The sequence below is a fragment of the Mirounga leonina genome, unplaced genomic scaffold (assembly GCF_011800145.1).
Source record: "Mirounga leonina isolate KUSES-001 unplaced genomic scaffold, KU_Mleo_1.0 Mir_154, whole genome shotgun sequence".
NCBI lineage: Eukaryota > Metazoa > Chordata > Mammalia > Carnivora > Phocidae > Mirounga > Mirounga leonina.
Window position 1 is genome coordinate 47,567,286 of NW_023270389.1, and position 14,034 is coordinate 47,581,319.

Below are 14,034 nucleotides of genomic sequence, written 5' to 3' on the forward strand. Positions count from 1 at the left end.
AAGAATGACATCTGCATGTGGAACTAAGCAAGGCAGGATAACACTTTGTTAGCAGGAGTTTTGGCTTTGGACCCCAATGAAGAAATACAATTAGGTAGGATCAAATTATAGGTCTTACCTCTAGCTGCATGAAAAAACTATACCTTTTAATAAGAAAAAGAGGAAAACACAAGAGATGGGGAAAATGCGGCTTACTCAGTGTCTTGAATATAATAAATTTACAACAAGTCCTCCATTACCTTGAGGGTTGTGTTGAAAGCCAAGCTTCTGATTCAACTTTGTGAGGAAATGAAGATCTGGGAAGGGAGAGAGGAGCCTTCAACTTCTCTTTCATAAAGACCAGTACATAATTAAGCATGCCATTTAAAAATAAAATTCTAAGCTCCTTAGAATAAATCTCTGAACACTTTGAAAACTTTGTAGTTTGATTTTGACAACATGTAAGGACTGTTTATACTTTTGGGCAGTTGGTATTTTGGCCACAAAATGGGTAAACTCTTCAGGAATGGATCACATCTTGTGTTTTATTTTAAATTTTGTTCATCCTTGAAAATAAAAGTTGTTTGTTTTATAAATGTATAAAAACTACCTACCTAGTGATGAAGTTTGCTATGAAATTCCTTAAAACCATATCACTTCTACAGATCTAGGATCTTAGGGATCTGAATATCTAGAACAGAAATCTAAATGAAATAAATCAAATTTGCACATATCCCAAACAAATCTATGGACTAAATTCCTTCTATTGCCAAGTTTCCAAATCTTAAGTTACAGGAATTGGTAGGTTATGTTTTAATTTTAGCCTTAAGGCTAAAATTGCTGTAAGACTATATATTAGGGAACATCTTTAGGAACAAGATAAGGAAAAGGCTGGATTAAAATATATGAACATTATCAGTAATTATTTCTGGGTGATGGGATCATGACTGCTTTTAATTGTCTTCATTACTGTGTCTTTTAGTTTCTAAAAAATGGAGAAGTATTGTTTCTGTAATTAAGAAAAAATGTGTCAACAAATATTTATTGAATACATGTTCTAGGAAAATAGATATGGATAAGACATAATCCCTGCCCTTACATGGGGTGAGGCTGGAGTCGTAGATTGCAAATAATAGTACTTTGTATTTTTCTGTATTGTGCAATATTTCCTCCCCACAAATAACTACTAATAACAAAAATTGATGTGATTGTGATGCAGTGTAGAGTTATAAACTTTATTTTAGGGGAGAGGGAAAATACTTTTGAGAACATTGAACAGAAGAAATATGAATTGTGTTAAATGAGTTCACTAGGTAACTGGAAAGGAAGATTTTAGGAGGAGAGAATTAGCAACAACAAAGATTGAACAGATTGACATGTTCAGAGAACTGTTGGTAGAGTTTGTAAGTGGTTGAACAGAAGATATAAGACTGGTGAGGAGAGGCAGGAGAGGCTAAGTGCCAGATCATGGCAGATCTTTCTCACATGCTGAGATATTTGGAATTTAACTCTTCAGTAGAGAGCCCAAACCCTTAAAGGTGTTTTTTTTGTTTTTTGTTTTTTTTAAGATTTATTTATTGGCGAGAGAGCGCACACACATGAGCGTGGGTGAAGAGGGGCAGAGGAGGAGAGAAAGAAACCCGAGTAGACTCCGCTGTGGAGCCTGACACGGGGCTCAATCCTAGGACTCTTGAGATCACCACCTGAGCTGAAACCAAGAGTCAGATGCTCAGCCGACTGCGCGGCTCCCCCTCCCCCAGAGTCCCCCAAACCCTTAAAGGTTTTAAGTAGGAACATAACTCTAGATGGTCTTGCCCTTTCAAAACACCATTTTAGAGGCAATGTGGATATTAGATTGGAGCAGAAGATCAGGTGGATGAATTTGTAGCAGCTCAGGCAAGGAAATAAAGAGGGCATAAATGTGGACAGTGGTAAGGGATTTGAGAGAGATTTAGGAGCTGGAATCTGTAGGATAATAGTGTTAGAGGGAATTAGGGAAGAAAGAGGATTCTAGAATGATAATGAAGTTTCTGGATTAGATACCTGGGTGAATGGGTATGCCATTAACAACAATAAGAACACACATGCATGCACACATGCTAAACTGAAAAAGAAATGAAAACAGAAGTAGGAACAAAATGGGTTTTTGGTTCTTTTAGGATGTCTAAGTATACTTACCCATAGGCTATAGGAGTCAGCTGGCCAGGAGAATGATTTGGGGTTGGTGGGATTTGGGAGCTATGGTAGGCTGAAAAGTGCCCCCTCAAAACCTATCCATGCCCTAATCCCTGGAACCTGTAAATGTTACATGGCAAAAAAGTGGGGAGGGGGGATGTCCTTATAGATGGAGAGATTATCTTGTGTTATCTAAGCGAGCCGTAAATGCAGTCAGTATCCCTATAAGAGGGAGACAGAGGGAGACTTCACAAACAGAGGAGAAGATATGAAGCTGGAGCAGAGAGATCTGAAGATGCTAATCTTGAAGATTGGAGTGATGTAGCCACAAACCAAGGGATGCTGGTAGCAACTGGAAACTAGAAGAGGCAAATGATGGATTCTCCCCTAGAGCCTCTAAAGGGGACCGAGGCTTTGTCAATACCATTTTGTCCCAGTGATACCGGTTTCTGACTTCTGGCCTCCAGAATTATGAGAGAATGCATTTCTGTTGTTTTAAGTCAAACAATTTGGTGATTTGTTAATAGCAACCGTAGGAAACTAATACAGGAGCTAATAGCCTAGAGTTCATGATTAATAGTAATGGATATGAATGATTTCACCTAGGGAGGATGCATGGAAGAAGGAAAGAGAAATGAAGATATAAGTTTTTGTTATCTGGTACAATCCAGAAATAAATGATTTTGGATTAAAGAGTATTTTGGCAACTGAATACAAAACCTTGTGATTATTGCCACTTTTTTAGTTGATAAAAAATGTCTTGATGGAATACTACTACTTTCCTTTGCCTTTTGTATAAAATGTTGAACCATGTTGACAACTCCTAAAGTAATGTCCTCAGTGGATATACCTCATTTACACTCTAGTCTTATAACTCTGGCTTTCAAATCTGGATGTTACTTTATATTCATTTCGCTCCAAACCAGAGTTAGATTTATTAGTTTCCTTTCCTATATCCTCTATTACTAGATAATTATCAGCTCCCTTCTACAAAAGAGTTCTTGAATTTGTCATTGTCTATTCCATGAACAGGCCCTCATTACCCTTGCTTAGTTTTCTGCAGCAAACTTTGTTAGTTTCTGTAAATGCAGGGGGTCCATCAGGAGCATTATAGACCAGTCTTCTTTATTTTTTTAAAAAGATTTATTTATTTATTTATTTATTTATTTAAGAGAGAGAGGGAGAGACAGACAGATAGCACGCATGTGCGGGAAGGGGCAGAAAGAGAAAATCTTCAGGCAGACGCCACACTGAGCCCGGAGCCTGACACCGGGTTCAATCCCATGAGATCATGACCTGAGCTGAAACCAAGAGTTGGACACTTAACTGACTGAGCCACCTAGGTGCCCCAAATTTTCCTCCCCCGCCCCCCAAGTAGGCTTCATGCCCAGCATGGAGTCCAGTGTAGGGCTTGAACTCACGACCCTGAGATCAAGAATCAGAACTTAACTGACTGAACCACCCAGGTGTCCTAGAGCAGTCTTCTCTAAATAGCACAATCAATGTGTTACTACTTCTAACAAATCTACAATGATTACCTGTTATATCCCAATATAGTGTGAATTCTTTTTTCTGGATGTTAAGGTTGTCTGTCATTTGGCCCACAAATATCTCACATTACTTGACTAAGACACGCATACATTTCCAGGCTTCTCTTCTAATCAGGCCAAATTTCTCATGCAGCAAAATCACTGAGCTGGATTAAGGAATGGGCCAGCTGGGCTCCTCTCCAGAGTGTTGATTTCTAAAGGTTCACTGGAAGTGTAACAGGGAGAAGAAGTTGTTTTCTAAAAATCCTCTCGTAAAGAATATTATCTGTGGTGTTGGGGAATATTTCATAAGCTGTTTGGGCTAGAGCCTGAGACCACCAAAGGGCATGGGAAAGTGCCTGCTGAGGTGGGTAATTCTGGTTAGCTGCAGGGTCTTTTGCTGAGTCAGGACTCCTGAGTTTAGGGCCAGAGATGAATTATTCAGGACTACGTCTTCGTTTCTGTTTTCCCTTCTCCCTTAGCGCAAACTTCAGGCTTCTTGCTGAGTAAATGTTGAACACATATTTAAGGAGTGTTGTTTTGAAGATGTATTAATTATTAGCCTACCCAGGTTCCCACATGTCTTGGTCTGGTCTTGTAAAACTTAACAATACTCAATGCTTTTTCTTCTCTGCCTTTGTTTATGGTGTGTGTGTGTGTGTTTATGATCTTACTCCCTGCTTAGAAAAATGTGCTCTTCCTTTCTCTGTAACAGAAAACTTTTGAGTCCAAAGTATGTTGACATCTTTGGTTTTGTAATTAGAGAAAGCTCCTACTCTAACAAGAACAAATGAGTCATATTTGGACCTTCAAGTGTTTGGAGGATTTGATTAAGTATAGAGCATGCATTCTCAACAGGGGTGATAATAACTTAGGTATTTACAGTGGTTTCTGACCCTCCAAAGCTCAGTGCTACCCTACAAAATCTTATCCTTTTAGTTTTTACTTTCTCTTGTTAGGGAGAAATTGAATTAAGTTACATTATTTAGTTAAATGTAATTTTAGCCCTTAGACTAGTGGTAATGAAAAAGTTTGAGAAACGCTAGTGTAGAGAAAGGGAAAAGATGCTGTTAATAGGTTTTATTTATTTTTGGAACTGAATTTTTTAAATGAGTTCATCCTTTTACCAGTCATTATTTATTAGTAAAACACTTTGCTGGGTTTCATTGGACAGAGAAACACAATGGTTCTGTACCTGTAGAAACTTAATCTTACTGGAGAAAAAAAGACACTTAAAAAAGGAAGTAATAAATAATAGCAAATACACTATAGACGATGTCCCAATATAGTATGACAGTTGCTGTTCTAGGCAAAGGCAGAGATTATTTAATCAGAAATGGTCAGAGAGGTCAGGTTCAGGGAGAATCTAGGAACTTGAGCTACACTTTGAAAGATAATACAGAATTTTTTTTTTTTAAGATTTTATTTATTTATTTGACACAGAAAGAGATCACAAGCGGGGGTGGGGGGCAGAGGGAGAGGGAGAAGCAGGCTCCCGGCTGAGCAGGGAGCCTGATGCGGGACTCAATCCCAGGACCCTGGGATCATGACCTGAGCTGAAGGCAGACGCCTAACTGACTGAGCCACCCAGGCGCCCCGCAGAATTTTTTTTTTTAAGATTTTATTTATTTATTTGAGACAGAGTGAGTGAAAGCGTGAGTGGGGTGGAGGGGCAGAGGGAGAAGGAGAAGCAGACTCCCCGCTGAGCAGGGAGCCCAATGCGGGACTGGATCCCAGGACCCTGGGATCATGACCTGAGCCAAAGGCAGATGTTTAACCGATTGAGCCACCCAGGTGTCCCGATAATACAGAATTTGAATACACAAATTCTGGAGGGTAAGCATGGTCCTGATTAAAATAGCGGTTTTGTTTTGTTTTGTTTACTTTTATTTGCTCTTACCTTTTTATTTTTTTTAAATTGTATTATGTTAATCACCATACATTACATCATTAGTTTTTGATGTAGTGTTCCATGATTCATTGTTTGTGTATAACACCCAGTGCTCCATTCAATACGTGCACTCTTTAATACCCATCACAGGCTAACCCATCCTCCCACCCCCCTCCCCTCTAGAACCCTCAGTTTGTTTCTCAGAGTCCATAGTCTCTCATGGTTTGTCTCCCCCTCAGATTTCCCCCCCCTTCATTTTTCCCTTCCTACTATCTTCTTCTTCTTCTTTTTTTAACATATATTATTTGTTTCAGAGGTACCGGTCTACTGATGAATCACAGACCTGTACCTCTAAAATAGCGTTTTGGTTTTTGTGACTTTTTGTGATATACTCAAAACTGAGAGTATATGGGAGCTAGGGAGATCATCTATACTATTACTAACTGACCTTAAGAGGGTTACTTTTGCAAAAGTTTAGAGTTGCTTTTTTTCTGTACCTTTGACTTCTTATTAGCTATACAGATCATCTAACTCAAACCCAACACATTTATTCTTATCTTTTAATAGATGTCTTTTCCAGGCAGGAACGCACCCCTTTTAGACTACAGAACGAACTAAAGTTTTAAGTTATGGTATCAGGTTTTCCCCTAAGCACTTTATATGTGTTTAATCTCACTTAAGGACTCCGTAAAAGTACTTAACCATTTTCTTCCTGTTTTATGAATGAAGATTTTATGCTCAGATATTGTAAATAACCAAGTTGACACCTCACTTTTTGAATGGCAGAGCCCAGGGCTACTTAATAGAGGGCCTGAGCTCTTGGATTAAGAAAAACATACAAAAAAACATTAGGGATTGGTTTTTGTAATGAGAAGCCAATTTTTGTTCCTAAAGCCTTGAGTTCATAAAAGGAAAGGTAAGGAGATGAAAACTAAGAGTGAAGTGGCATGACATGGAATTGGTGCTGTGCTTTCTTAGAATTCTAGTCAGCTGCTGTGTTGGGAGGCTGAGGGGCGAGGGTTAATAGCAGGCAGGTCTGTGGCAGCTGCCACCCTAGAGATCATCTGGTTCTGACACTAGCTTTGTTTTCTTCATCTCAATAATAATGGAATTGAACATGTTTTAAGGTCTACCATTCCATCCCAAAATACTACTTGAAAGACCCCTGTCTTAGAAGTACCTGTCTGTGCACTGGACTCTGTACTGCTGTCTGTCTGATGCTGATAGGAAAAGGGATAGGTGGGCTGTTGGGGGATAGTTCATCTGGTGTGGCTATCCATTCGAAGAATACATGCTGTTATAAAAATGATAGCTCCAATTGTGAGGTGTTTGAAATTGAGGGCCTACATAGGGAAGAATCAGAATTTTTTCTTCGTCATTTCTAGAGGTAAGAGTGCTACTAGAAGTTATATTTTGTATATTTCCCATTTGTTTATTTTGATTTACTGCTTGTGCCTCTAACAACTTGCAGAATAGGAAACATAAACAGCAAAAGAAATGAGAAATGAGAAATAAGGAATAAGTTGCTGTGTAGTTAGCAAAAGAAATGGGAAGTGAATTGTGAATTTAACAAGTTACTGTTTGCCTTTAAAATAAAAAAAAAGAGGGGCGCCTGGGTGGCTCAGTCGTTAAGCGTCTGCCTTCGGCTCAGGTCATGGTCCCAGGGTCCTGGGATCGAGCCCCGCATTGGGCTCTCTGCTCCGCGGGAAGCCTGCTTCTCCCTCTCCCACTCCCCCTGCTTGTTTCCTCTCTCGCTGTGTCTCTCTGTCAAATAAATAAATAAAATCTTTTATAAAAAAAAATAAAATAGGGCGCCTGGGTGGCTCAGTTGGTTAAGCCACTGCCTTTGGCTCAGGTCATGATCCTGGAGTCCCGGGATCGAGTCCCACATCGGGCTCCCTGCTCGGCGGGGAGTCTGCTTCTCCCTCTGACCCTACCCCCTCTCATGTGCTCTCTCTCATTCTCTCTCTCTCAAATAAATAAATAAAATCTTTAAAAAATAAATAAATAAAATAAAATAAAAAAAAAGATATATAAACACCTTGGTGAAATGAAGATTTATACACCGTTGTGAGTGTAAAATGGTAAAACTTTTTGGAAAGTGGTTTGGAAATATGTATCCACTCAGTGTTGAAATTTCCTTTGACTAGAAAATTTGTTCTAATGAGGTCATGTTAATCAGAGAAAAATTGGGGGTATGAAGTGCATATAGGTATTATTAGGTGACTTGTAACTAGGTACATGTAAGTGTTATTGGAAATTGTGGTACCTCTGCAAGATGAAATATATATAACCATTAAAAAGAAGACTTTTAGAAAGACATGTATCATATGATCTCACTGATATGAGGAATTCTTAATCGCAGGAATCAAACTGAGGGTTGTTGGAGTGGGGGGTGGGGTGGGAGGGATGGGGTGACTGGGTGAGAGACACTGAGGAGGGTATGTGCTCTGGTAAGCGCTGTGAATTGTGCAAGACTGTTGAATCTCAGATCTGTACCTCTGAAACAAATAATGCAATATATGTTAAGAAAAAAAAAAAAGAAGAAGAAGGTAGCGGGAGGGGAAGAATGAAGCGGGGGAAATCGGAGGGGTAGACGAACCATGAGAGACGATGGACTCTGAAAAACAAACAGGGCTCTAGAGGGGAGGGGGGTGGGAGGATGGGTTAGCCTGGTGGTGGGTATTGAGGAGGGCACGTTCTGCATGGAGCACTGGGTGTTGTGCACAAACAATGAATCATGGAACACTTCATCTAAAACTAATGATGTAATGTATGGGGATTAACATAAGAATAAAAAATAAAAAAAATTTAAAAAAAAAGAAGACGACTTTTGAAGATTTATAAGAATATGGGGAAATTTTTGATATATAGCTTATAAAAGCAATGAATACTTTTATGTACTCATTTATTAACATGTCAGCGGTAGTTAACCCTGTTGATCCTTCCCTCCTTCCGCATACAGTCCCCCTTTTCAGCCTTTGGTGTTTTCTCTTCCTTCCTTGCTGACTGTTCTTAGTCTCCTTTGCTGACTTCTCTTTCTGTTTGCTCTCTAAATGTGGCTGTTCTTTAGGGCTTAGTACTGGATCCTGAACTTCAAAAAAATTTTTTTAACTAGCATGTAGTAAAATCAACTCTTTTGGGGCATGTAAAGTTCTGTGAATTTTAGCCCATGCATAGATATGTATAACCACCACCACTCTCCGGAAACAGAATAGCCATATCATTTTCCCCAGATGTCCATTGGCTCACTTTGTAGTTACACTTTCCCTACTCCTGACCCCTGGCAACCACGGTGGTTTTGTCTTTTGGAGAATGTATGCTTTCTTTCTTTTTTTTTTTAAGTTTTATTTATTTATTTATTTGACAGAGAGAGGCACAGTGAGAGAGAGAACACAAGCAGGGGGAGTAGGAGAGGGAGAAACAGGCTTCCTGCCGAGCAGGGAGCCCGATGCAGGGCTTGATCCTGGGACCCTGGGACCATGACCTGAGCCAAAGGCAGACGCTTAATGACTGAGCCACCCAGGCGCCCCAGAATGTATGCTTTCAATACCAGCGTCTTTGGGAAGGTCGGCATAATGCCTTTGAGATCCATTCTGGTTGTTGTGTGTATCGGTAGTTCATTCCTTTTTTATTGCTGAGTGGTATTCCATTGTATGGACGTATTACAGTTTGTTCATCCATCCATTAAAGGACATGTAGATTATTTCCAGTTTGGGGTGGTTAGGAATAGAGCTGCCATAAGTATTTATATATAGGTTTTTGTTTGAATGTAAGTTTTCATTTCTCCGGGACAAATACTTAGGAGTGGTATTGCTGGGTCATATAAGTGATGTTTTACAAGAAATTGCCAGATTGCTTTCTAGAGTGGCTGTACCATTTGGCATTTCCCCCAGCAATTTATGAGAGTTCCAGTTGGCTTGCATCTGTAGTTACCACTTGGTATTCTTACTGTCTTTAAGTTAGTCACTCTAATACATGTGTAATGGTATCTCATTGTGGTTTTAATTTGCATTTCTTTAATGGTTGCTGATGTTGAGCATCTTATTTGTCATTCCTGTATTATCTTTGTTGAAGAGAATTTTTATCCATTTTTTAATTGAGTGGTTTGTTTTCATACTGTTGAGTTTGAGAGTTCTTGATATATTCTGGATCTATATCCTTTGTCAGACATATAACTTGCAGATATTTTCTCCTGTCTATGGCTTATCATTTGATTCTTAACAATATCTTTCAGAGAACAAAAGTCTGATTTTGCTTTTTGTTTTTTACCTTTTGTGCTTTAAGAAAAATAGCTTTATTGAGCTATGATTTATATTTCCTAAAACTTAAGTTTTAAAAGATACATAATTTTTTAAAAATGTACATAGTTGTGTAACCCTTACCACAATCCAGTTTTAAAGCATTTCCATCACCCAAAAGGTTCCTTGTACTATTTTATAGTCAGTTGGCATTCCTACCCCAGTTAGGTAACCACTAATTTGCTTTCTGTCTCTATATACATGCTCTTTTGAGTATTTCATATGAATGGAATCATGCAATATGTAGACTTTAAATCTGGCCTTTTTCACATAGCATAATGTTTTTTAATGCTAATGTTTAAATCCACATATAAAATTCACCCATTTAAAGTGTATGATTCAGTGGTTTTAGTGTATTTAAAGTTCTTCAACCATCAGTACAGTCTACTCTTATATTTCATCACCCCAAAAAGAAACCCCATAGCCATTAGCAATCATTCCATATTCCTCCTCACATCCCGACCCTAGGCTACCACTAATCTACTTTGTCTCTACGGATTTACCAATTCTAGACCTTTCATCTAAATGGAATCACACCAACATGTGTTCATTTTGACTGGCTTCTTTCATTTGGCATGTTTTCAAGGTTCATCTATGTTATAACATGTTTTAGTACTTCCTTTTTATTGCTGAGCTGTTTTATTTATCCACTTATTAATTGATGGGACATTTCAGTTGTTTCCACTTTTGGCTATTATTAATAATGCTATGAAGGTTCATACACAGGTTTTTCTGTGGACATAAGTTTTCGTCCTTTTATTTTTAACCTACTTCTATGGTTATATTTGAAGTGAGTTTCTTTTAGATAGCCTATAGTTGGATCATACATATCTATTATGACAAACTAGCTTATAATTATATTTAGGTCATTTTCATTTAATGTTAACCATTGATATGTTTGGATTTAGGTCTACCATATTATTTTTCTGTTATTTCTTCTCTTTCCCTTCCCTGCTTTCTCTTGGATTATTAACGTGTCTTTTTAATATTCATAGTCACTTATCTGTTGTTTCTGGCTATATTTCTTTTTTTTTCTTTTTTTAAAGATTGTATTTATTTAAGGGAGAGAGAGAGAGCATGAGCTGGGGGAGAGGGACAAACAGACTCCCCTCCTAGCAGGGAGCCTGATACGGGGCTCGATCCCAGGACCCCAGGATCATGACCCGAGCTAAAGTCAGACGCTTAACTGACTGAGCCACCCAGGTGCCCCTGGCTGTATTTCTTTGTATAGGTTTTCCTGTGGTTGCTGTAGGGATTTCAATATACATATTGAACTTTTCACACTACTTAGATTCAGTATTTTGCCACCTCAGGTGAAATATGGGAACCTTGCCCTCTTACAGATTCTTCTTTTCACTGTGTTACATAGTTGTCATATATTATATCTACATGCATTGAGAAGTCCCTACAGATGGCGTTACACTGTATGCTTTCAACTATCATATATTAAGAACTCAATAGTCTGTTGTTTACCATCATTATTTCTTTTATTCCTAATGTTCCAAAATTTCCATTATGTCTAAATTGAATTCTTTTAGAGCAGATCTACTGACAACAAGTTCTTCCCTTAACTGAGGATGTCTTTATTTCATTTTCATTTCTGAAGGATATTTTCTGTGGACATAGAATTTTGGGTTGACGGTTTTTTCTCTAAGCACTTAATGTTTTTTCACTTCTTTCTAGCCTCCATGGTTTCAGACGAGAAATCTGTAGAATTCCAGTCATGGTTCTCCAATAAGCATGATCCTGCACTTTCATCTAACTCTAGTCTCCCTAAGTAATCTCATCCAGATGCATGGTTTTAGATACCGTCTATATGCTGATGTCTGCAGCCCAGGATCTTCTCTGAGCTACAGATTTATATATCAAGGTGTTTAATTATCTCCCTCACATTTACTTGTCTACAGTGGAACTTTTGATTTATACTGCTGTTGCTTTTGAGTGAACTACATGGCCGTCTGCCCATTCACTCAAGCCTGCAGCTTGGCAGCCATTCTTTATTTTTACCCTGTCTCTTCTTATTTTATATCCAAGTAATCTGCAAGCTCTGTCAGTTCCATCTGTAAACCGGATTTTTAAGTTCTTCAACTTTTGTCTTTATGACACCATTCTTTCCGAAGCCAACCTGAACCCATTCCTGAACTGCTACATATCTCCCTGTTTCTAATTTTGTTTCTTATCTAATCCATTTTTTTTTCACCCTGTAGCCAGAGTGGTCTTTTACAAAATGGGAGTTGGAACATATGATCTCCATCCTTAAAACTGTTCATGGGTTTCCATTGTACATGGAAAAGAATCCTAAATTTTTATGGGCTTGGTCTGACTGTCAGGATGGTCTTACTAACTTCTTTTCATGCTTCTCTTCTGACTTTCTCAGTTACAGCCACACTTTGCATTTTCCTCTGCATGGCAAGTAAGTTCTTTCCTGCTTTCAGATTTTTGCACTTGCTACATTATCCCTGCTTAGATTCTTCTTTTGCTTTTGGCGTTTGCTTAAGTGTCACCATCTTCTTTTTCCTTCTTTCTTTCTTCTTGATTTTTGTTTATTTGAGAGAGAGAGAGAGAATGAGCAGGGGAGGGGCAAAGGGAGAGGGGCAGAGGGAGAAGGAGAAGCAAGAGCAGGGAGCCTGACAAGGGGCTTGATCCCAGGACCCTGGGAATCATGACCTGAGCTAAAGGCAGACCCTTAACTGACTGAGCCACCCAGGCGCCCCTCACCTTCTTTAAAGTAGTGAAATTCCTCCCTAACCCGTTATCTTCATCTCTTATGGACTTTATTTCTTGCCTAGCACCTCATATTTCCTGCCTAGTGAAGTGCTTTTTGCACATACTAGCCACTCAAGAAATATTGGCTGAATGAATGAAACATTATGCAGATTAAAAGGGCTAAATGCAAAGGTATCAGTGTTATTTTAATAATATAACAAATGGGGCTGTAGAAGTGGGTGATGTGTTGTCTTTTTATTTATAGTTTCCAAATTTTCTATAATGAACACGTGTCACTTTTATAAACAGAAAACAATTTAAAAAATGTGTCTTTCTAATAGTGTTGAGTTCAATCTTCTTAGGTTTCAAACATATCAATTTTCGGTGATCAGTTTTACGTGCATTTTTTTTCTTTTAAGATTTTATTTGAGAGAGAGCACGAGAGGGGGGAGGGTCAGAGGGAGAAGCAGACTCTCCGCTGAGCAAGGAGCCGATGCGGGACGTGATCCCGGGACTCCAGGATCATGACCTGAGCCGAAGGTAGTCGCTTAACCAACTGAGCCACCCAGGCACCCCCTACCTGCATTCTTTTTCATTTTATTCTTTAAAGTGTTTAAAAGCTATTAGATGGTTTAGATCGTTATAAGCAGCATAGAATCACAAAAATATTTATTTTCTATAATATTATCCTTTTGTAGTGTCTTAATTTTTATAGTTTTCTGATTTGTAACTATTAATTGGTAATTTGAAGAGCAGATTTACTGACTAGTAAATTATATGGTATGGAATATAGGTATGTATAGAATATGGATTATGGAGCTCTTTTCCGTTATATTTTTAAAGATTATCTAGGGAAGGGGAAATTCAGCCTGGTATTTGAAACACTGAATCATTAATTGAGGTAACCATTAGTCATTTAACTCTTGCTTTTCCCATGATGTTAACAGTACTGGCTTTATAAAAGGTTAATTTCATTGAAAGTATGAGCTTTGTTTTTTTTAAGCTATTAATAATTACCTACGTCAGAGGCATTCTTTTTCTCTAAGGTTACGTTATAATTTTGTTTCAACTTTACCGAAGGCTTTTTCAGTCCTGGTATATTATAATTTTATCCTGTTTCCTTTATGGACCTGAAACATAGCACAGTGGCTGGTAATAGTAGGTGCTTATTAAATATTGATCAGTGAGTGTTCTTAGCTGGACAGTTAGAAGTATTTCTTTTAAGATTTTATTTATTTGAGAGAGACATAGAGAGTGAACACGAGCAGGGGCGAGAGGCAGAGGGAGAAGGAGAAGCAGACTCCTGGCTGAGCAAGGAGCCTGATGTGGGACTTGATCCCAGAATCCTGGGATCATGACTTGAGCTGAAGGCAGATGCTTAACTGACTGAGCCACCCAGGCGCCCAGTTAGAAACATTCTTGTGTTATTTTGGTAGATAATACCACTAAATAA

General features: G+C 38.5%; 1 protein-coding gene across 4 annotated transcripts in view; it reads left to right on the forward strand.

Annotated features, from left to right (window-relative positions):
- ABL2 (ABL proto-oncogene 2, non-receptor tyrosine kinase) overlaps window positions 1-14,034 on the forward strand; it is a 114,591-nt gene that overhangs the window by 66,092 nt on the left and 34,465 nt on the right. The gene's annotated exons all lie outside the window — the stretch shown is intronic.